The following is a 24,084-nucleotide window of genomic DNA, read 5'->3' on the forward strand; positions in this document are numbered from 1 at the left end:
ATAATTACATATTTTTACTTTTTGATACACAGTATTTATTGTAAGTTGATAATTAAAAAAAATGTTTGCGTGTTGTCGATTCTATTGTTCGATGAGAAAACACAGCTATGTGTTTCGTATTGGTTTACAGATTCGCGGATAGATGGAGCTTGAATGAAGATACTAAGAAGTTTGCTGGAAAATAATTTATAGAAAAAAAAATCCTGTAAAGAATTAACTTTAATTTTTTTCATATTTTTATAACATTTTGAAAAATTTACAACAGTTAGGGTGGCACTATATATCTATAATATATATACATCTCTTCATTCATGATATCACTAGAACTGTGGCCTGAATGGCCTTAACTTTTAAATCCAAACATTTTCAATATCCGTAAAGACGACAAAAACTATATAAAAACTGTTGACTGTGGAAGTGCGCTATATTCAAGAGTAAAAAATTAAAATGATCCGCACTTTCAATAAAGATTAACAATATAGTCGCATAAAAGCCGTCGAAATGCGACGAAAAATCCTTAAAACGCCGTAAATCCAAGCGCGGAATATCCCGTAAGCTGTGCCTCACTCTGTTTACCATAAGCCGGTGTTATCGGCCGCCCTCACAACGCCCGCCGCCGCCGCCGCCGCCTCACTCTGCGCGCGTTTAGCAGAGCTATGCGCGTTGAAATATTTTGGCCACCCTCATAACTGTCGCATTTTCTTTGAAATGAGTACTCTGATGACATGGCGGTCAGGGTAAGGACATCATCATAGATTTGCTTAACTGCGGGAGCTATCGGCCATTACCCCATCGCCTCGCTAATGCGGCGGCGGACCGCAGCTGAACATTAATAGTTTAAAGCCGAGATGAATGGTCGGGTCGAGACTCAACCCGCCCCCGACAATAAACTAAAAACTGCCCTCTGGATTTATCAACCGACAATAACCTAAGCGACCGCCAACAAATCTGACCAAAGGGTAGCATTGACCGCCGCCTAATCGCACGCCGACGCGCACGCCACACGCACCAGCGTAAACGCGGTCTAACAGATATAATTCTGTACTTAAAGGCAGCATGCTTAAAAATTGCACTAACACATAATAAACTAGACATTTTACATTCCAATATATTGAAGAAGTTAATAATTCCGCAATTTATTATTAGAGCATGCAGTAGAGTTCTAATAACGATGAGTTGTGGACTGATAATGATAATGTCGATTACTGTTTAGATAACATCAGGATGCAAGATTGTAGTTATGAAAACTAGCAAACGTCATCATTACACTTGTACCAAAGGCCAATGCGAGGAGGGCACGTGCAGAAATATCCCTCGTTCAACCCGCATTAGTCACCTTATCTACCTGCGGGTAATGCGCCGCCGGACAATAAATATTACAATATGATACCCGGTGGTAAGTTGCGACTCTGCCGATATGCCTCCGGAGAGTAATGCGGGGTCGCAGAGCTGGATATCTGCGCACCCACCGCTTATGTTCTCCCAAATGGTAAGGGTGTAAGAATTGTCGAATTTGATAAAATTATTCTTGGCTGTAAATATTGATAGCGCCTGGACAAAATAATAGCACATTTAAAACAAAAAAAAATTGCTATTACTAAAATTCAGATTTTTTGTAATGAATTTGACAAGCTTTTTTTTAATAAATTCCTCTGAATTTTATGCACTAAGTTTGAACATACCCTTGAACTAAAAATCGCTTTGACGTCAGCCATGTTACATGCACATATGTAAAGTGCAACGTCTTTGTTTACCAATTCCAATATTAAGACTTCGAAGAATTTATAATGTTTAAAGGCAATACTTAATAGCTAATTAGATATAAAAAGAATCTGAAAGCGATAACGATGTGTTCATAAGAGGCAACTTACCTATTTAAGTGGAGGTTAGGTCACTCATTGGGGTTAGATCCCTAATTTGGTGACCTCAAGGAAATCCAATCGCTCCAGACGGAGGGGTCAGTGGCCTGACTGTTTCACAAACCTCTCCGAGGAATTGGAATTCCCGGGAGTATATGAAAGTGCGAATAACTTTGTGACCGCGCGGCCATTATAAATTCGTGAACCTTTCGATTAGAATGTTGATAAAGGAAGATTTATTTAACTGGAATTTAAGAGTATAATCCATATTATTTGTATTGTAATTTTTATTCGCAGTATTAGTTAATGTGATATTTTCTAAACACTTTTTTATTTCGTTTTTGTTGGAATTTGTTTATGTCTCTAAAATGTATCAGATAAATGCAAGATTTATCTGATTGTCACAAATATAACTACAACTTATAGACAATATAATTAAACTATATATACTAAGAATGCAGTTATTGTAATGCGATTTTGTACGAGAATTTTGTTTTCACATAGAATTTTAAGGTATTAATAGTGTACGTATAAAATGCACAACAATAACTAGGACAAATTGTTTTTGTTTTTTTACGAGGTCGGCTCTTCTATTGCATACTAAAACATTTTCTTTTAACTGTATAAAAATAGGTATAAGTAAGAACAATCGCCTACTAGTCTGGTCCTGGCGCATTCGGGACCTCAGGTCACCGGCTTCGCCAATGCTGAGAAATCGTAAACGTCGTCGACATTCTAAGAATTGTTCCGATTTCTTTGTTTTCGGTCTATGTTTACATGTAAAACTTTCTAGACAATTCTTTGTTTCCTTGAAATAGGTTTTATAGTCATAAAAACGTGTTATTAATTCACTAATGAGACCACTAATGAGAGAGAGAGTTTAGCAATATGCAGTTAAAAGGCAGTGTGTCAGTGGGTCAAGATCTTTTCTATCGTCCGCCGTCAGTCGGTACAATGGCCACACATCAATGTCGCTTAGCTGAGGTGGGGCTTTATATGTTAACAAGCCACAACTACTGTGACACTGTGATGTTGGATGGAATCAGTTCAGTTGAAGATATAACAGCAAGCAAAAAGATGTGTACGTTATATTAATTGCTTCACAGATAAGTTGGACGTATCGCTTCACTCTCATAGTGTCAGAGCGACGGGGGATCGGAAATCAGTTCTTGAAACGTATCAGAAATCAAACTGTGCGGAGATGTGGGAGAGGGGGACAATGGGGGGGGGAGAGTATGTCAGTAGACTCACAGTAACGTGTATTGACAGATAAAGATGTTGAGAACTCTCTTGTATTAGTAACAGATTAACTGTTGTACTAAACAATCCTATGAACTTCATTTATTAATAACAAATTAAGTTCATTGAATTAGTATGCAGAAAATTATACTAGATTGTTATTTGGATGATATTGTTAGTTTTGTACGTCAGTATTAGATTATTTGCAGCCAATAACCGGAAGAGACTCAATATATTGACCTTCGTGATAACAAATGTTGTGCAATAAGTCATTGGACTAGCAACTTTATCGCATTTACTTTTATCGATGATTGTAGAATTAAGAAAAAATCGCACGATGTCTTGATTCAATAAATGCCATGTTTCTGTACAAATTGATCAATGGCTACACTGACGATTCTTACTTAATATCAAAATTATCCATCTCTGTACCTTCCAGACTACCCAGATATAAAAAATATAACCCGTTTGTTACTAAGGCAGCTCGTACGAACTTACGCCTTCATTCACCGATTAACAGATTGATGAATACATATAATGCTATGCATAACTCTTATGATGTAGAAAATCCTAAGAATCCTCCATACAGCGAGAAATAATGCGCCCTTAATCGACATTTTCTCCAATAAAATATCTTCTTTTAAAAAATATATCCGCAATGTTGCTAATTAATTTAATTCATGTCCTCTTTCTTTCCTTTGTTATCTTTTTTATTTTTTGTTGTTTTCACTCTAAAAAATTTCAGTATTTTTTGTTTATGTATAAGGTTTTTGTGTTGTTTGTTTGTTTCATCATTAGTCTCGCATGATGTGTACACCTTTAATTGTGATAAGTTATTATGTGTTTTCTGTTTCTGTAATAAGTATTTTTTTCGCATGTCTTATAACTTAACCGTTGGTGTATCATAAATAAAAGACTATAATGTACGAGTACACTGCACAGATCACAGAAAGTTAGTACTTATTTTGTGGTGTAGGTGAATTGATTAGTTGTTATTAATTTTTGAAGAGATGATAAAGTGACAAAATATTGATAACTCGTTCAGAAATGAAATTGTACACAACAAAAATCAGAACTAAAAGCTATAGAGAGCGTCTAGTTTTGTGTCAGCGTTTAGCAGCACGTATTGAGCCGAGTAAGTATTATATTTAATTTGTTGTGAGCTCGGCACGGGCGGTGCGGGCGGCGCGGGCGGCGCGGCCTCCTAGCTCGGCAAGTTGTTTATCGAAGAAAGCAAACGCAGCGCTCAACAATGATTGCAAACTACGAACAAACACAAGAGTTAACACGATTTTTAATAGACAAACTATTTTATATCCGAACAAGAACGAGTTTAAATTAATTAAGACCCAACATGAACGTCGAATGGAGCCGAGATGTGGGAAGAGATTTGTTGATTAATTTGGATGCGGTAGTTTGGTTTAGTCTTTTTCTGGTTACCTATGAATTATTGCAATATTTGTCAGACTTAGTTATGTACACAAAGTAGCACTTTTTTTAACATTGCTTTTGTAATCTTGGTACATCATAGAATTATTTAAGACATAAAACACACGAGTAGCATTGGCAAAACCAGATGTGTTATTGAATTATTAATACGGAGAGTGTTTTATTTTCAGTGATGCGACTGTGCCTAATATACTAAATGAAAGCCTCCCAGAGTCGCGCGGCTAAACGCTAAGTGGAAACAGGAACTGAATGCGCACAAGGCGACGCCCGCGCCCCCATTATTTATACTTTTAATAAATCTGCATTAGTATCGCTACGAGGAGGCTGAGGAGCTCATTAAAACTTTCAGATAATGTAACAGCTCGGGAGGACATTTTTTACGGCATCTAATTGTATTTACTTAACGGACCTAAGCCTCTTCAGGCTCAATTTATGGAGCAAAAACAATTTATCACGTAATAAATTTGATTAAATATTATAAGGATGGTGAAGTATATAGCGGCGTATGTAATTATATACTTGTGGCCATTGCCGTTCTTCTGATTGTTTTTTCAAGTTATTGTTTAGATACCGCGTTCATTCAGTTTTGTAGTGCTATGCCGGAGTGCAATCAACTAACTAGTGAAGTAATTTGATTGGTCGTTCAAGCCGGACCCCGCACCCCGCACCCCGCACCCCGCGCACCGCACCGCACCGCATGCCTTCACTCGCAAGAACGTACTGTATTTATACAAATCATCAAACGTTAATTCACAATCACATGGAGCTGACCGCGGCAACAGCCACAGCCACCGCCACCGCCACCGCCACCGCCACCGCCACTGCCACCGCCTCGCTATAACTAATATTGTTAACAACGAGCAAGCGATTCATTAAAAAAAATCACCATTATTTACAAAACAAGACAAAGTTTTAGGCCAACAAACCTGGTGGACATCAAACTAAATGATAATAGCTCGCTAGCGCCACGCTGTCAATGTCAGTAAGGTCCTGTTCGTACTGCAGCTGTCATGTTTTTTTTTTTATTTTATGCCATTTTGTATATATACCGTTGAAGGTTTTACATATTTTCTGAGAGAACCCTGACGATAGCGCCTGTCTCACCGGGCCAGATATCCTTGTTTGACTATATATTAATAGTATTGACTTATATATAACGTAATACATACGAGTATAACGTCAGTAGCAGCAATAGCAGTAGTGATGGGACGTTAACGTTAACTGTCCGGAAATGTTTACTGACAACACGAATGTCCCAGCGGCCTCGTAAGAAATTACCGGACTAGTGATGTACCGCAACCACTATTGATTTGTATTCTCTTAGTCTGTTATATCCAAATGTTAGAATGATAAAACAAACCTTGTAAAATAAAATGTACTACATTGCGTACTTCATTTTCTGGCACCACGTTCTTTCAACAATTCTCCATCGTGAATTAAAATGTATTGTTTCTTGACCCGCGGTACCTTACTAACTGAATACATTTTAAACATCAATTGGTATTCATTTTACGAGAAGAACAAATATTTTTTTTCTTCTGAAAGCATCTTCACAACACTAGCGTCTAACTAAACGCCTTCATAAACTTTATTGAGATCGTCTTTTATGGACTCCGGCAAAAAATTGTTAATAGAGAAAAACATTTTGCTTCGTTTATTTTTCGTAAATGTACAATGTCATGGTGTCATTCAGAACAAAGAATAGTATAGAATAGAATATGCTTTCTAGATAATTATGAAGTCTTATCTCCGAGCAATGGAGATGTATCTTGTTTCTAACATATTTTCATTAGTTATATTTTGTTTGACATAAACAGCACATTTATGAATCTTTTACAAACAAAAAATATATAGAACATAATATGTAGGAATCTTTCCGATTATAAATAATAAATAAGGCGTATAGAAATCGTAAAGCTGCAAATAATTTCTAATAGTAATGTTGAAAAGCAATTGATTTAGTTGGTAAGTTTTTATGGTGGTAACATTAGCAGCTAATAAATCAAGAGCCAAGTTAACAAGGCATTCTGTCGGATCAATGCCGCGGCAGAGCGAGACGGCACTACACAACGTACCGTAATTAATTCCCGCTGTAACAATTAATAATGGAGCTTGAAGCCCAATCGGGCAACACTTGACATATTTATTAAGAAAACGATAAATCAAAGCAATAAAATATAACCCCTCATCCGCGCCGGGATTTGTTGCGAGGCCGGCAGATAGCGCTTGCCTCCGCCGCCGCCGCCATCGCCGCCGCTGCCTCCGCCGCCGCTGCCACCGCCGCTCGCACTGCGATTCAATAACTTTATTAATAACGGCTTTCCGTTATATCTACGTATAGCGAATAGCTGTTATTTATAACGAATGTTCTATTACATCATACAACTCCCGATTCAATGAATAGAAAAGATCCGGTCCAATACAAAACTCACAAGATAAAAAGAGTCCTACAAAGATAAATATGAAAACCTTGTCTTATATTCAGTGAACAAAGATAAATAAACATTTCACAATAATTAAGTGTACATGAAAGTTAATTAAACAGAAATGTGTGACATTTTATATTAACGTTAGTTTTTACAATATTCTAAGTAGAATGTTAATCGTTGAATTGTCGAGAGAACAGACAGCCTGTTATTACTTGTTCAAGTACAGTTTTGTGTCTCAGTCGTCACAAAACTTTACAATTTTCACTCACAGATGATAAAAGTTTACAACTTAACTTCGTTTGTAATTATTTATAATTGAAAATTCAAACAAAGTTTCCAACTTCACTAGGCTTTTACAACTTTTTAATATGATCGGAGTAGATAGAGATGTCGGGATTTTTATTTGTTTTTCAACTAATAAATATTACTAATAAGTATTGATAGTTTGAGTTTGTATATTCCAGCGACGTTTTACGTATTGACCGGCTTTTATGTATTGAGTAGCAATTATAAGTTTGTAGGTAAATTAGATGAAGCGAATTGCACGGCACACCGCTGCAGAGGACTGTAATTAGTAGCGGCAAACCGTCGCGTCGCCGCTATTAATTGTATAATTATTGTTGTGCTGCGCCCGCACCTTACAGGTTCAGTGGTTGGAGTACCTGCTCTCTGTTTCACGTTGAATTCTTGCGTTTAAATTAGATTGATTATAAATAAGATATAATGCAATAGAATTAGTAGTCTTATTTTAAGTTTTAATGATGATGTCTACATGTAATTGTTTGGTATTGTCACATTTATTTTGTACCATTACCATCGTTATTTGGTAAATTACCTACGCGATGAATATTCAGGTGTTTTCGCGCCGCGGCCCGCACGCTCGCGACAAAGCCGCACCAATTATCCGGCATTAATTGTTTCCTTTGATTGCGCGAGCGTAGGGTCTCCCCTGGCACGTCTTAATCGCTTCCAATTTAACCAGCTTCAAATATTTCGTAACACGTATGCTTCGCCTACATATATTTCTGAATTAGTATAACTCATATATGTAGACCGCAACTTTATCTGATCCGGTGGACATATCCAGTCTATGTCAAAAAAGTGTCTCAGGATCTATATTGTACGGTAACTGTCTCTTATTTTTTTATGGTATTTTTATGCCAGAACTAACCTGATAGCAGCGCTCTCACTCACCGGGATAGATATTCGTGTTTGACTGTACATACTCATACATTTGTCAAGTGTGTGTGTACTGGCCGCTTAGAGACGTTATAAAATGTTTACATCATATAAATAGCAATGTGAGATGTTATTAACAAAATAAAGTACGCCACTACATATGCACTTGAAAGGTATACTACAAGATAAGCTCTATGTTTGAAAAGTAAATCCACTTGTAGTTCGTTGTGCAAAATACATCGCCCAAACATGTCCGTATCTGATTACACAGACGTCGTCGTACGACTTCATACCTACTTTTATTGTTACTATAATAATTTACTCATAACCGATGGATATCACAGACTATTCAAAACTCAGAGAAGTAGCAAGAAGTAGTTTCAAATTCAAATGAAGATGTATAAGAAATCTCTTTCTCTTTGTCTCTTTCACAAATAGTGTGGACATTTTATAAATTGGAAATTAATTATTGAAAAACATTATCCTGATTCTGTTTAAATTGTGAGAATCATAATTAAGAACTATTTAGATTTGGTGTTGTTTCTATAATTCCTAAAGGATTTTTAATTTGTAAAAATAATTGGTACAAATATACGTGTGTAGCTAACCTGTGCACCACACGATTTACATGTGTCGCGGCTCACATGTGCCGCTGCTGTATCTTTTTTCCAGCGGTGGTTTTTACGAGCATCACGTGACTTACGACGCTATAAATCCGCCGCTTTTAATTATTAATAATGCCTTGAGCGGGCCCACATGTGCGCGCCCCTGCCGTTGCTGATGGTGCGAGCGATTTGCGCGCGGCCGCTGCGCTGCAGCCCGGCCGAGCGGTGTCGCGCTCGTTAAACCAAGACTGCTTTAATGTTTCAAATCTGTGCAGATTTTTTACGCTTATTTGATTTTATTAACGTGCCTGTAACCAGCACTGCGCTCGGGGACATTTGCTCGAGAGAGAATATGATATTTCAGTTTTGTATTCATATAAATAGGTGTAATATATTGACATGTTAACATTAAGTGTATAGTGATAGAACAACATAAAAACTTTGAATGTACAGACTCAAGTGACCGAGACGAGCCGAGCCTTTGCGGCGTCGGAGCGTGGTCGGTGCGGTTTGCACTTTGTGCGGGTGATCGCGTGTCGCCGCGCCCGATACTTTACGTGAATATATAATACATAAAATGATTTTTTCAACCAAGTATCGATGGCAAACATTTTGTAACATATTTTATTTAGTTTTTAAAAATAAAGTATTAAATTACGGTGATGTTTAATTTTTTGTGGAATATAGTTTGTTTTACATGTAAAATTATTCATGTTCTCACAAGATAAGAATAAAGTAGAAAAAACCAACATAGAAAGAGTAATATCAATAGAATAAAAAGTATATGTGTGAGTTAGATTTTTTGGTAACGTTACACGGCAATAACAAAACCCAATCTATAGGTTGAGAGACCATAAACCTGTGGAACACGGGCCGCTAATAGCTTCATAAGTTGTCTCCGGTCGCCGGCAGCGGGCGCTCGCCGCGCGTTATGCGCGTCTGTCACGCCACGACGCCGTTACCTGTAACGAGATGTTCCCACTCGGTTATTAGGATTCCAATAAATTACTGTTCTGAACGAAGCCTATCTTCGCTATGTTACACGAAACATTCAAAATTTAGTGGTCGTTTCCTACGATACATAGATATAGAGCTGATGTAATTTCATATATTTTTAATACAAGTTATCGTTTTGGTAGTTTGTAACGTTTATGTTTTTTTTTGTCACGTGTAGTGCAATAGTATAAGTATAAGTAGATAAACATACTTCAATCCATTTTAATGTCTACAAATATCTGTGAAACTTAATTTTATTTAATAAAATTCTCTGGACCCTGGGGCATAATTGACTCAACATTTTCTTGAAAAGTATGTAAGGTAACAAACTTCTTGAAATTCTAATCGTTCCCTGAAGAAAAATATAACGGAGGAGTCGCCTTCGCGTACATTTGAAATTTCTTCTAATGCAATTTTATGTCACTTATACTTTTGTGTTGGGTTCCGAATATTTTGTTTATATTTTATCGATCATTTTCAATAAACACTTTATTGAAACCCACTGCATTAATTTCTTTTAATTTACCGAAGACATTTTAGTTTTAGTTCTAGTTTTGTATAGTGGTATGTTACGACTTAATGCGATTGTTGTGGAAATACGGTTACAATTTTTTATTAGATATTTACTTGTAGTGTAGAATGAGTGACGTTTCAATGGTAGTGTGAGGCGGTATACATATCTGCGCGATGGCAGCGCCACCTCGGGGAGCCGTCAACTGCGAGTGAAACTTTGCCTTAACTTATAGCTTTAGCGGAAGATTTGCCTTCAAGTGTCGTTACGCGGATATCTCATTTCTAAAATATAAACACTTTTATATACTCGTATGTATGTGTTTATCTTCACTGTAATGTATCTTTAGTTTACTCAAAACATTTGTAATTTATTCTTAATGTTCCTAATAAAATTTGTTTAACCTAAATATATTTTTTTCTTCAAACTAGTTACTCAACTATATATCTGAGTTGTCGTTCAGTGAGTGATGTATTCACTACGAGGTCCTAAGTAAACTCGCCTTACTTTATATACGAAGCTCCAATATAAATCGTGAATCTAGTTTTTTTTGCACGTTATGTATTTAGATGAACCTTTCCTTTCCTGCGAGTGAGGACTTTATATGTACATAATAAGATTTTTTAAGCTTGTATTTTTCCGCTTTTAATTGCATTTTCCTAACAATGAGATGAAAAAAGATACGGATTTACAGATAAAGGATAACATTTTCCACTCTACGAGCAATCATTATAAATTAATGCTTGACATAATTGAAATAAATCAATTTGCTTATACTCGCTTTTCGGCTCACAAAGATTGCATTCTTAAGTATAATAATATAATAGGATAAAAAACAGATTGAGCATTTATTTGTAAAGAGCTCGTATATTCTTTATTCCTGTAGAGAACAAACATGTTACATGTACGCGGCTCTCGCAGCCCACTTGGTGACAATTACGCACTAACTGCCCCCGCGGTCCAGCCCCCGCCCCCGGCACTCCGCCCCCGCCCCCGCCCTCGGCCCCGGGCGCGGGCATACCACGATGTCCCCGTATTTTATATTTATTTACGGTTTCCGCGCCCGGCTCTGGCCCTCGCCAATTAATCAATTTTGCTTCACGTTTTAATGTTCGCTTTCCTTTTTCTAATGACTTGTGAATATAATATTACTTAGTACATTTTGTAATTGCTCAAAATTTATCCATTAACATGTTTTTCATTTAAAATATTTTATTAAAAACAAATTTTATTTTGCGCAACTTTGCGATCACATCTCTTAACCACGACGTATTTAAATGGAGCACAAACGGAGCCACGTGCCTGAGCTTAATTTTAGTTCCCATTCCCACCCTTTTCTTATAAGGAAGGGATGGGAAGCGGAGGTGAATTTGGCATAGGAAGGGAAAATATTTTGCTATCTAGACAAATTCAAGTAGCCGCTTGATAGTTTGCCAGCTTTTGCTATAAAAATAGAAATACATAGTAGATATGAATATCAAGTTAATGAGTGTTATGTTGACAAAGTCATTAACGTTTTAGAATCGTAAATTGAAGAAGCCGCCGCACCCGCGGAGCGCCAGGTGGAGACAGCCAGCGCTCGCAGACAACTCTAAACATTAACTTTTATTTGCTGTCTTTACTTAGGTGTAACTTTGTGTAATTACGAGCGTTAGTGCAACTAATGAAGTCGTATTGAAAGTCGTCGAGCACACAATGTATTTAATTATAATATATTTCTTACAAACATACTCAAATATCTTTATATTAAAATAAAAGTACAGGAACGACTGTTCGGTTATTCAAATATTTTCTATAATTATACGATTGTTTTTATAAAGTTGTTTTTGTTCGTGCAATTCATTAATTTCTTGTACGAGCATCGCGCGATTACACGTGAACCCTTATCGATTCCTCGGCGAGGGCTACGCGTTACCCGCTACGCCGCCCCAGGGCCGTTACGCCGTAGGCCGTATTTTATATTTATTTATGGGCTCCGCACTCGCCTCTGTCCTCCGCCGATTAATCAATTCTCTCCAACAATTTAATGGTTGTTTTCCTTGTGCTAATGACTTACGCTCACTTTCACGGAGCCTTCGACCATCCTTAATTGAGACCTTGTTTGTTCTAAATTCCCGGCCTATATATTTTTTAACTTTATTGCTTTATTTAAATTGCATCCTTTATGCAAACTTTACATTGAATTACATTATTTACAAAACAAGTTGTTTAAAGCTATCTGAATGTTTTCATAAAAAGTAAAAGAGGAACACTTTACACTTCAAAACTGTAAATCTACTCTAAAAATGACAAAGAACCTTGAACCATTTTATTATCGAAATCAAAGCAATAACTTGGCAACTCGTAAATATCCAATTCATTGAAAAAGATACGCAATCACAAATAAAACGTCGAGTGTATCCCCTCCAACCCTCCCCCCACCTCCAGACTAACGATAACAAGACACAAAATGGCCATAAACTCTATAATAAAGTAAAAAAAACTCGTCCGACACAGAACATAAACACTCTAGTTTCTAGTAGTAAGAGAACACCGTAAACGTTACAAGTCAAGTATGACGGATGGTACATATCACAGGCGTAACGATTTTCCACTTTCCATTTCAAACTACTATTAGTACACAAATAGAGTCAGAGCTATAGTCAAAGCTGCTTCAGAAATATGTTAACTTGATCGGGAAACAAAACGATCACAGAGTACTAATTTTCAGATATATCATTATACTTGTAGTTCTGTATTTTCAATTGTTAATCAGGTATTCGGAACCTTGATTTGTTCTATTTCGAACTCATATCCTATATCATATAAAATTGCGATAATCGTGTAGAAATAAAGGTAAGTTGCTGGAAAACCAACCCAGGTTACAATCATACGATTACATGTTTAAATATTACTTTTATTATTAGTTATGAGTGAGCAACTAAAAGAAATCAATTTAAGTGACATTAACAAGGATATAATGTTAAAACAACACGTAAAAGGTAAGATGTATTATATATTTATATATTCACACACATTTCTATATTATATATTTTATCATCGCCACGCTCGTCGCTTATGACTTGATATAAAAAAAAAGTTTGAATACAGTCCGCTTCCTTCTGTTCCCAATCAGTGACAGTCACTTATTGAATTTTGTTGTGCTCGAGAAAAGTTTCAATAATTCCTTAGATCGGGAGGAAACTTTATCAATTTCCGTAACTCGGGAACTCGGGACATATCGCGATGGAAAATTGCAAAGCGCCGAGGTGGCCGTCGCTTGTATCGGAGACGGCGGAAAATTTGCAAACTTTTCTTTTTACAACTTTTTTCGTAACACAATTATTTTACAGTTTTATATGTTTGTTTACATCTGTCGATGACTTAACTCGAACCGGATAAAAAAACCATTCCACGTGCGTTACTTAAATATCTTGATGTTGTGTAATTTAGTGATATAACTTTCGGACATAACTTTGTGTAAACAATTCATCTGGTGATTTTTTTCACACTAAAGTAATTTTTGTTTTTTCTTTCCCCCTTTTTAGCAAAGTTATAGCGATTTAAAATGCACCTTTAAACACGGTGCCGAGGACAATCCGAGGGCTGACGTGACGTACAGCACTCAAATACATTATGTTCTTCTAACTTCACGTAGTTACAAAGCTATTAACTTAAAAATAAGCAACACATTTTCCAAGAATTAATATTTCGCAGGAGTCAAGTAATTCGTTAAGTTGTAAGTAATCTAAGCACCGAAAATTGAAAGAAGTGAAAGTAAAAGGAAAGTTTTCTGAATGTGAATGTCCTCTGGCGTAGCGAGATGTAGCGATGTAGAAGCGTCGCAGTTTGAGTTCGTAGCGGAGCAAGTTGCGGCGGCCACGGTTCTGATCGACGGTCATTACGTTGGCTCGTTATTTTTTCTCTTTTCAGCAAGACTTCTTTGTTCTAACTTAGTTTAATTGCCGAAGTTAGTTGACACAGTGTAATGATGTTGAAAATTTAACGAATAGGTTACAAATTTTTCAAAGAGTTTAGCAGAGTTTATTTTGAGATGAACACAGTCATTTTGTCAAAGTTTTGTAGATATTAAGAAAAAAGTTTAACTACAAGAAGTAGAAAAAAAACTACAAGAAGTATTGTTAATAGCGGTCAGAACTTGCAGTAAACTTTTTCAAATAGTACAATGTAATGATGCTTAAAAGCAGTTGTTATCATTGCTACTACAAAACCAAAATACGTGCTTTTTGGTTGATATTTATCACATCAATACAGTTATAGCATAAATTTTACTGTAACTTTTCTCAGGCAGCTGTCAGTGGGCACAGAGCAACAGCGGCCTAGAGACCACGGCGCGGGTGTAACGACACACAGCCCTAGGGCTATGCTCGGGCGTGCATGCGTCCACCGGCTTGTGCAGGACGAGTATGTTGCCGCAGCTGACAATTGCTTAGTGCCCCAATTGCTTTTCATTGTTAAACTGTATATACCACACTAAAATATTGAATTTACAGGAGGCGTTTCTATCCTATTTTTAACTTTGTGGTTACGTGAAGTTCATTTTGCTGGAACACCTGTTTAGGTCTGATGGGCAATAAATTATCACATCTTAGTCTTACATTATTGTAATCATTCACTGCCCGCACCCCGCGCCCCCCATCCCGCGCCCCGCGCCCCACGCCCCACGCCCCTCGCCCGCACCCCACGCCCCTCGCCCTACGCGTGCCGCTGCATAATTCCCCGGGATTGTAATAAAAACCCATAACATAAGGGCAGAAATACTGAAGTAGCGAGTATTACATAGTTAATGTTTCGACATAGTCACCATACATTTCGGCTATCATCATCATCATCATCAGCTCACTATACGTCCCCACCGAGGGGCTCGGAGCCTACCCTCAGTTAAGGGTGATTAGGCCATAGTCAACCACGCTGGCCAAGTGCGGGTTGGTTGACTTCACACATATCTTTGAATTTCGGCTATACTATTATATATTTGGGCAGTTTATCTAAACAAGTCAATATTTAACCTTACGAGTTATTTTTTCGCAAATGTGTTATACTTGAAGTAGTCCCCGAGTTATAGATGCTGGTGCTACGAACACATCACGTGCTATGGGCTGCACTAGTGTTTATCCTACTGTTCTGTGTGACTGTGCTACCCTCGTGTATTGTGTTGTTGTGAGCAGGGGGCGGCGGGCGGCGGTCAGCGGGTGATCGGCGGCAAGCGGCGGGCGACGGGCGGCTGCGGGCGTCCCCGTGCGGCGATATATCTCGTGGCCGTGACGTGACCAAACGCGCCGCCGCACAAACTGGCCGCAGTTTGTGGCGGCTGAAAGGTACGGGTTATTTAAACATTGAATACAAGTTTGATAGTTTTCCTTTCTCAGCGATATTAAAGTTTATTGGTTTTACATTAGTAAATTTTTCTGAATATTCTAAAAATATTTCTTATTTCGTTAATGATGGTTGCGATCGAAAATTGTTTTAAGATGTCGATGATAACTATGAAAATTTGGTTAATTCTATCTAAATTTAACTAAGTTGAAACTTTTAGCGAGAAAACTTGTTAAAAGTTAGTGTTTTTTTTTACCTTTTCGCAAAGAATTCTTTGTTCCAAGTTAATTGTTCAAGTTGCCGGAGGAAATTAGCGGCGCTGAAAATTTTAATGAATGGGGATTATACTGATTCCTTTTATCCTAATTTGCACTCAGAGTAAACAAGCTCTCGCTTCAAACCGCTTTTAATTATCAACGATGAAAACTTGTTAGGTTGTGATACGACAACTTAAACATTCATTTTTAAATACAGTTAACAAGATAACTTCGATTATACGATAATGAAATTTCCTTAACCTGAGGGCTTATCACGAATATTTGTCAGAACGTTTTCGTAGTTTGTATGCAGCACACCTACCGATAGTAAAGCTTGTCAACATATCTCATAAAAATGTTGCCGATAAAGTTACGAATACCTTTTAGCAATTGTTACGCAAATATTTATCATAAATCTTCTGTTATACGGCTACATAACTCCATTATAAAGTAATAAAGTACTCTTTATAAAAACTGAACCGAACTAAGAGAAATATTAGTGAGAAAGGTCGCCGCGTTTTCTAAGAAAGCTTCGTGAATAACACTAAGTCTGGTGAGAAAAGCTACCGAGCACATGTATAACTCGAGTGAGTGTAAAAGTTAAGTAAGTTTCCTACTTCGCTTGACTTTTTCACTTAAAACAAGTTCGAATTCGATGAAGAAAAGAACAAAAACTGTGAGGCAAGCTTTTCTTGGGTCTTAGCTCACGTAGCAAAGATTTCTTTGCAGCTCTGGTCTTATAATTAATTTTAAAATGTCCGTCGGCTAAGCTGACTGAGCTAGTGCTTATTATTTTCTAAGCTGCGCCGCGCCCTCTCACGAGCTGGATGAATGCTAATTCACTTAACTTCAACGTTTGCCATTTTGAAATCTAAATTAAGATAAAAGTTTGTGTGATATGTAGGGAAGCTTGACATTCATTTGTTTAGATATTTCGTGGAGAAGAAAATATGTTGATGATTATTTAACTGAATTTATTGTTTGTTGAAACATAAACTCTGTACCATTTTTTGAGGTTCGGTGAACGAAAGAATAACGTTAAATGGTTTTGAATAAGTTGAAGTTAGTGTGGAGAGGAAGTGCGTAGCTACTTGTTATCTAAAAGAATCCTTTATTAAATTATTATTCCTAACATCTGAGTATTTTTTTACAAAACAAGCTACAAAACTGTTTTATAATAAAAAAAAAGAATAGGTAGTGTGATCGGTGACGGATAATTGGTCAATGAATGTAGCCATGACATAAGGAAACGTTAGTCAGGGGGTGTTTATATCGCGAGCCCCTTTGTAAGCATTATGTTAAAAAGGGTAGAGCTAAGCTCACCGCTTCCCCTCCCCCCGCCCCCCTCTCTCGTACGTAATCAGCGACCTATTGGCGGCGCTCCTTATTACGTGTTGTAATCGTTACTCACCTATTGAATCACTTTTCTGAGTAAGTATTTTATTTGATTTCGAATATTCAAAGTTAGTTTTAGTATTGAAGGTTAGTACGTAATGCTTTATGATAGTGTATAGTCAGATTGTATCAGCCGATGCCTGAAATTTGTTTATGTATTTTATAGATTTTTTAAAGACGTATTCACGAATATCTCACAAGTAAACGACCAACTCCCTCGCGACCAACAGCGACGCAGCCTCGAGTTCACCTTCAGCAATAGATGTTTCATACAAGCAGTGGCTCATTACGAAACCGAGATGCGATGTAAAAAATATACAGATGTCTCTTGCAGTTAACTTGCTAATTCTTAATCAGTCAATAAACGACCTTTTACTTATCGTAATAGAGTTAAATATTGGTTAAATTATAAGAGAGAAGATAAGTCTTACAGTGTAGGTGATTGGAGGAAAACCTCAATCAGTAAAGATGAAAGCGGCGAGATCAAAGGCCGGTAATGCGGAGCCACCGAGGAGGTTCCCACCTGCTCGATGTTGAATCACGCATCGCGCAAACAGATCAAAAATATCTACCTGATGTGCACACACTCGGAAACTCGGAAAAGAAAATCCGCTTTAATGGTATTCAATGGAAATTCTTATTTTGGTTTCGATTAATAACTGTCAGTAAATTGACAAACAACGCAATTGCTTTGGTATACTTTTCGTATTTATGCAAATTTTCCATAATTATAATTTACGAATCAATCCTGACTAAAACTGTCCCTAATTTTCCGACTTGACTATGTTACTAATATTATAAATGCAAAAGTTTAGATGGATGGATGGATGTTTGTTTTAAGGTGTCTCCAGAACTGCTGCACGGATCTCGCTGAAATTTGGCATACATATAGTACGTAGTCTCAGAGAACACATAGACTTCTTATTATTATTTTTTAATTTATTGTCATACAATGTTACTTTTCTAAATTCGCCATCCTTTTTGTGTTCGCTTAACAAAGAAGATGTTTTGTATGTAACTTTTAAATACATAAATCATAAAATTCGTTCCATTTAAATTATAAATGAATATTAATTTTATTTAAATTTATTGTATGGAAAGAAATCAATCTCAGTGTATTGCCGCAACAACGTATAAATAACAATGAATAATGAAGGTCGATTTAATAATTATTTGATAATGTTTTAAAAGCTCGTTAAGGAGTTCCGGAAGGGGTGGTTTCACCCAGCGGTACCCTTTATGTTTAGCATAACGCTTACAAAGGCTCTTCTCCACAACACTTAAATCTCACACTGTTCCCTTGATTATAATTCTACTCATACTTGAGCTTGTTGCGACTTCACGTAATCTATTACTTTTTAGTCCTCAACGCATCTTCTTTGATACACCCAGCTTGCTTTTTAATTCTATTTATGACAGTAATAACAACTTTCTTGGCTTGGAGGCCATAGATTTTCTCCATTTAGATTATTTAATGTTTAATAAGACTTTAAGCGCTATGAAGTTCCCCCTCGTCTTAATGAAAGATATGAATCGACATTAAATGAGCTGCAGTAATCCCAAGCGGAGACGTTTCCACTAAACCTCGAGGTTGCTAATTGCCAATCGTCCTCAGAATAAAAATATGACCTCAATTTACCGGAGATTTCCTGCAATATAATACGAAGCAATATTTCCCCCGAAAATAATAAGTATTAGTGGGACATGTCGATAAGTTGTGAGTTGTGATGGCGCGGGCCGGACGAGTCGCAAGTCGTCGTGAAGCCACTTCCGAGGGAAGAGGAAAATCGGTGCCGCGTACCAATGTGGTCCTTCGTCAAAACTTTTACTGGCATCGACAGCAGCACCCCCTCCCGCCCCTCTACCCACTGCCCCCTCCTCCCCACACGCACTATCAGATAATAGCATTTCCTTGTAAGTATTTCGTATCAGAAATCTTTATTTGGTAATTATTTCTTAGTGAAAACCTTCATCTAACTATGACAAACAGATTTGTCTTATGTTATTGTTATTACGGTCCAATTTGGTTCTTGTTACGTAAGTGGTAAGGTAAAATATCGGTGGTCCAATTGGCCGTTTGCTAAAATAATGGGAAACTTTTTCACGACGAAGTTTGTTGAACAAAGAAAGATAATTGGCGCAGGGAGTAGGTTAGGTACGCCACGCCGCTACGCCGCCATGCCGCCGTGCTGGTGACAAGTAATCTAGCGAATGATTTATTGTTCAACTTTTTGTTTCCGTGTTTGTGTTGTGGACAGCCCAGTTGTGTACTTACGTCATTAGTATTCGTATTACGTATCCCTTGTCCGGTCGTAAAAAAGCCATGCTGCCTAGGTGACCCACATTCGATATTTGAACTTAAATGTTCGAAGTCAAAAGATCAAAACTATATATCGACTGGTATATCTGACTTGGCTGACGTAAGTTAAACTAAATTATGATAGCACACTAGCGCCCTCCTGCCAATGCCCAAATATTATTTATTTTATGCTATTTTCTATGCCCATGTGACTTTTACATATTTTGTGACAACACTAACCGCGATGCAGCGCATCTTCATTTCAGATATTTGACTATGCTAGTCAAAACACTAAAAACGTCTTTCAACTATAGCTTCGTTTATTGTACGCAGTTAATTCTTAACTACGCGCCGTTAAACGTTAACTGGTGCTGTATTTATAATGCTTGCTCCACGTTAAAGTTTTATTGTTTTAAGTATATAAGTTAAAGCTAAGCGCCGAAACTGCTCACGTACGAGTAAATCATCCAGTACATAGTACATTAGAAGTCGTGTCTTTTAATTAAAAGTGAGGTCTGGTTGTTGAAGTTAGATTTTTGTTTGTAAAACTAAAATAAAGAAAAGGATACATTTATGTGAATTACATTTACCATTGTTTTTATTTATTTACCATTAATCTATGGCGTAAAGTACATTGCTCTCTTGCATTTAATTTGTGCATCAAGTAGTGAAGGAGGCGAGCAATGGAGGGGACATAAGAGGCAGATGTAATTAAATGTTAATAGTAAAGAGTTTGTAATTGGAGCACCAGATGTTGATACTGTGCGGTGTGGCGCGGTGTGGATGCGATTACGTAAATGTGCCATGTCATGGCTCGAATATATCTAGAGAGGACATTTTTTACAAGATGAATCTTTTAAGAAGCACATTTCATACATCCATGTCTTAACGTAAACTTTAATTTTTGACAAAGTTATGTACCGTAAACGATCCTACTAAATCTGAATTTTTCCGAGACAAATGTCACTTATTGGACTTTTTTAATTTTAAAAACAAATGGCACAATCTTTAACAACTATAACTAGTTTTAACAAATAAATTCGTTAAGACTTGTTATAGTTAATTTAACAAATCTGAAACAAGTAACAGCTCCATAAAATTCTATATTTAAGTAGAGTATTAAAAAACGTCATGACATTTAACACATTGGGCTTCGGGAGCATACTAAGCGGGAGATGCACGCGGTCACCCATCCATCATGCCGCTGCCGCCGCCGCCGCCGCCGGGACTTAGGCGGGACAAAAGATTGTGTGTCTGTCAGTCATTAATAACACCGGCGTTACGTGTTTAGGTGTTCGTTTGTATTTCCATCATTTTTACTTTGTTTCATTCTCGGGGACATCATCTCCATAGCGCGTTGTATTGTTTGTTTGTACATTTTATTACATCTACTGTCATTTATTCTCGTTGTACAATTTAATAGACATTGAAACATTTTAAAATTAAGCAAATAAAAAGATTTTTTTTCATATGAATCTATTTGTTACTGTTACTGATCGCACCGGAGTGTTATGTACTTGAACTAGAATTGTTTAGTCTTCATTTAACATATCTAAGACTATATGAGCCAAAATTGTCACTATGTATTCATTACAAAATTTTCTAACTTCTATTATATACCAAAAACGCGTTATAAGGAGAATCGTATTTAAAGTAAAAAGGCCGTTATTTTAATGACTTTGAAGATTTATTTTACAGCAAGAAAATTGTCAATTATAAGGCGAGATACGTCTGCCTGGTGCCGGGATTTGTTCGCATCGTCTCCATCTGCACGGAGCCTCAAAATGATTTACACCAAACGGCATGTCTTTGTATACTTCGAGGATGAAAAGGAAATTGTCTGGTACATTTTCAATTGGAACATGTGAGCTATTTCTTTTGACTTTAACAGAATAATGATGTGATACACCTGACAAAAAGATATGACACATTCTGCAAAGCTCTGTATGTATTCACACTTCTGTGTAAGAAAAGAAAGTACTTTCTTATTTTATTAAAAAATATTTTGGTATATTAAAGAACTTAAAAACTTTTTTGATGTATTTTTGAAACATTAATTAATAGTATTGCAATAAATGTATACTATAAAACTGATAGAAAACTTCCAATAAATGATTAAGTTCTTGAATTCAGACTTGAAGCATTTCAGTGGCTACTTAATTAGTGTACCTACGTCTCAACATTGTAGTGCCCGGTTAGGAATACTAAAGCAGGCGGTAAAGCACATCTGCAGCGCGTTACCACTCAAACAATGTAACATTGTATCCACTGCCGCACTCTGCTACTTATTTAAATATAGAGTACGCTCCTGAATGACGATATCAAATCACAAATCTGTTTAAATTTTCATACATAACTTTTACTTAGGTTACTATAATACTGTCGGCCTAAGGGACATTGGTCTCTCTCAGCGTTGTCTTAGAATTAGACACTTAAAGGGTTCCCCTTAGCGTTTGATTAACTATGTAAACTTAAATTATTTCCAGGTGATCTATGGTGTATGACGTCACAGGCTATCCACTCGGATGTGACATCTTTCACATAGATTTTATTTGAGTACAAATAAAGCAAAGTGTGACTGTAGACAATATGTTACATTGCAACGCGTTACTAATTCCTAGCTGAAGTAACACAGTTGTTGGTCTATAACACAAATTAAATTTCAACCTAAATAGTTGAAAAATAAAGCGTATTTTAGTTTAGCGATGTAATTGTAAAAGATTGTCATTTTGATGTATGGATATGACACAGCAATGGTTTTAAAGTTCCGAGTGACAAGAATTAAGTATGGTAATAGTTGTTTTGGGTTATAATGAATGCGGACCGCGAACTGACATAATGACTTTTTTGAATTCTATTTATATTAATTGTAGAGATGGCGTCAGCGACTTATATTCGGATTTGTTACAGCTTCTTAGTGACGGAGCTTTACCACTTGCGAGATGGATTGTACAAACGATGGCATGGTATTTGGTACCAGTACAACATAGAAGTTGATTGAATTTACTAAGACATATATTTCAGTTTACAAATTCGCAAACAATAAGAATGTTAAAGCTTATAGTTATAAATGGCATTCGAGGAAATTATGAAATATCCGTTACTTTCCAAATAGAACAGGACAGAGATATAGCGAGGAAGAGATCACAATCATCCTGATAAAAGTCTTAAGTTTCTGTAACCTTGTTAAACAGAATGATATATTTCTCGGGAATGTAAAATCACCTTGAGGCACAGAACAGAGTAAGATTTAAAATTGACCGACTCCCGTAACAATTCCAACATAATATATGTAAAAACCTGTTAATATAATATCGTCGTGAGTCATCACGTTTGTTTTACTTTTGAAATACAAAGGCGACATTCAAGGCGACCCGATTCCGACTCACTGACTCACCTAACGATAGCGTTTCATTTGTGCCGACAACCAAATTGATGTACTTCATATATTTCATCATTGCTAATGTTACATACTATTTTACATAAAAATTACAACTCTTATATTCACATGGATAAGGCTTATAATCGCACAAAAACTAGAATAGTCAAATGTAAATCGTTTGTCAGGAAATTTTCTTTGATCAGTCAATAAATTTGTTCGGTGAAGTGACAAGGTTCGTGAGTTATTGAATTCTTTGGACACAAAAGAGATATTGTTTGTTTGGTATGCGTTGACGTTGCTTTGGACTCTGTTAAATTTTACGAACAAAGAAAGATACATAGATTATAGGAAATGGTCCTTTCACTGCTCTTTGAATTAATAGTTTTATGAGGTAAAACATGTTAATTCTATTTTATATACACGTATTAACAATTACCGAAATTAACGATGTTTTTATAACAATCATTTTACAAACTCTAAACACGTGCTAAATACCAAATGGACACGTTTTATAATAAAACGAAGTAAAACAAAAACAAAATATATTTGAAAAGAAAAATTCCTTTGTAAGTTAAGTGGCAAGTCATTTTTTTAAATAAACCCGCGACATGGGTCAACAGAAGAGGCCGAGTCGCGCGCGGAGACGAGGCCGAGGCGGAACTTGTAAGCGGCTGTTTGAAGTTTGCACGAAAATTTCAGATCGACGGAGCTTAAACTCCTGAACATACATGATAGAAAGTTCAAGTTGCTCAAAGCTCCGGCCAGTTTATAACAAAAATAACTTTGGTTATGAACTACGTGCGTTGGCTTGCTCGCAGCAAATTTGTTTTTGCCCGTGCTGGAATTTTAGCAAGATCGTACAGCTAAGAAAGTACACCAACTTAAAGTTTCCGATGTAAACTTTACGATAATTTTTATTGACATTGTGTTTTAGTTTTCTGTTTCTTTGGCATGAATCTAAATTATTAAGCAGAATTCTATAGAAGTACTTAATAAAATAAGACATATTAAAAACCCTCGTGTAACTAGCAAGTGTTTAGTTTAAAATAAAAGTAAATTTCCCAGAACAAGAACAAAGGCATCGTGTTACCATCGTGTCGTGTCGTGTCGTGTCGTGTCGTGTCGGTACTCCAGATGATTTTCAATTAAGACTTCGCCAGCGATTGTC

Source organism: Papilio xuthus, unplaced genomic scaffold, assembly GCF_000836235.2.
Source record: "Papilio xuthus unplaced genomic scaffold, Pxut_1.1 DF828142.1, whole genome shotgun sequence".
NCBI classification, from domain to species: Eukaryota; Metazoa; Arthropoda; class Insecta; order Lepidoptera; family Papilionidae; genus Papilio; species Papilio xuthus.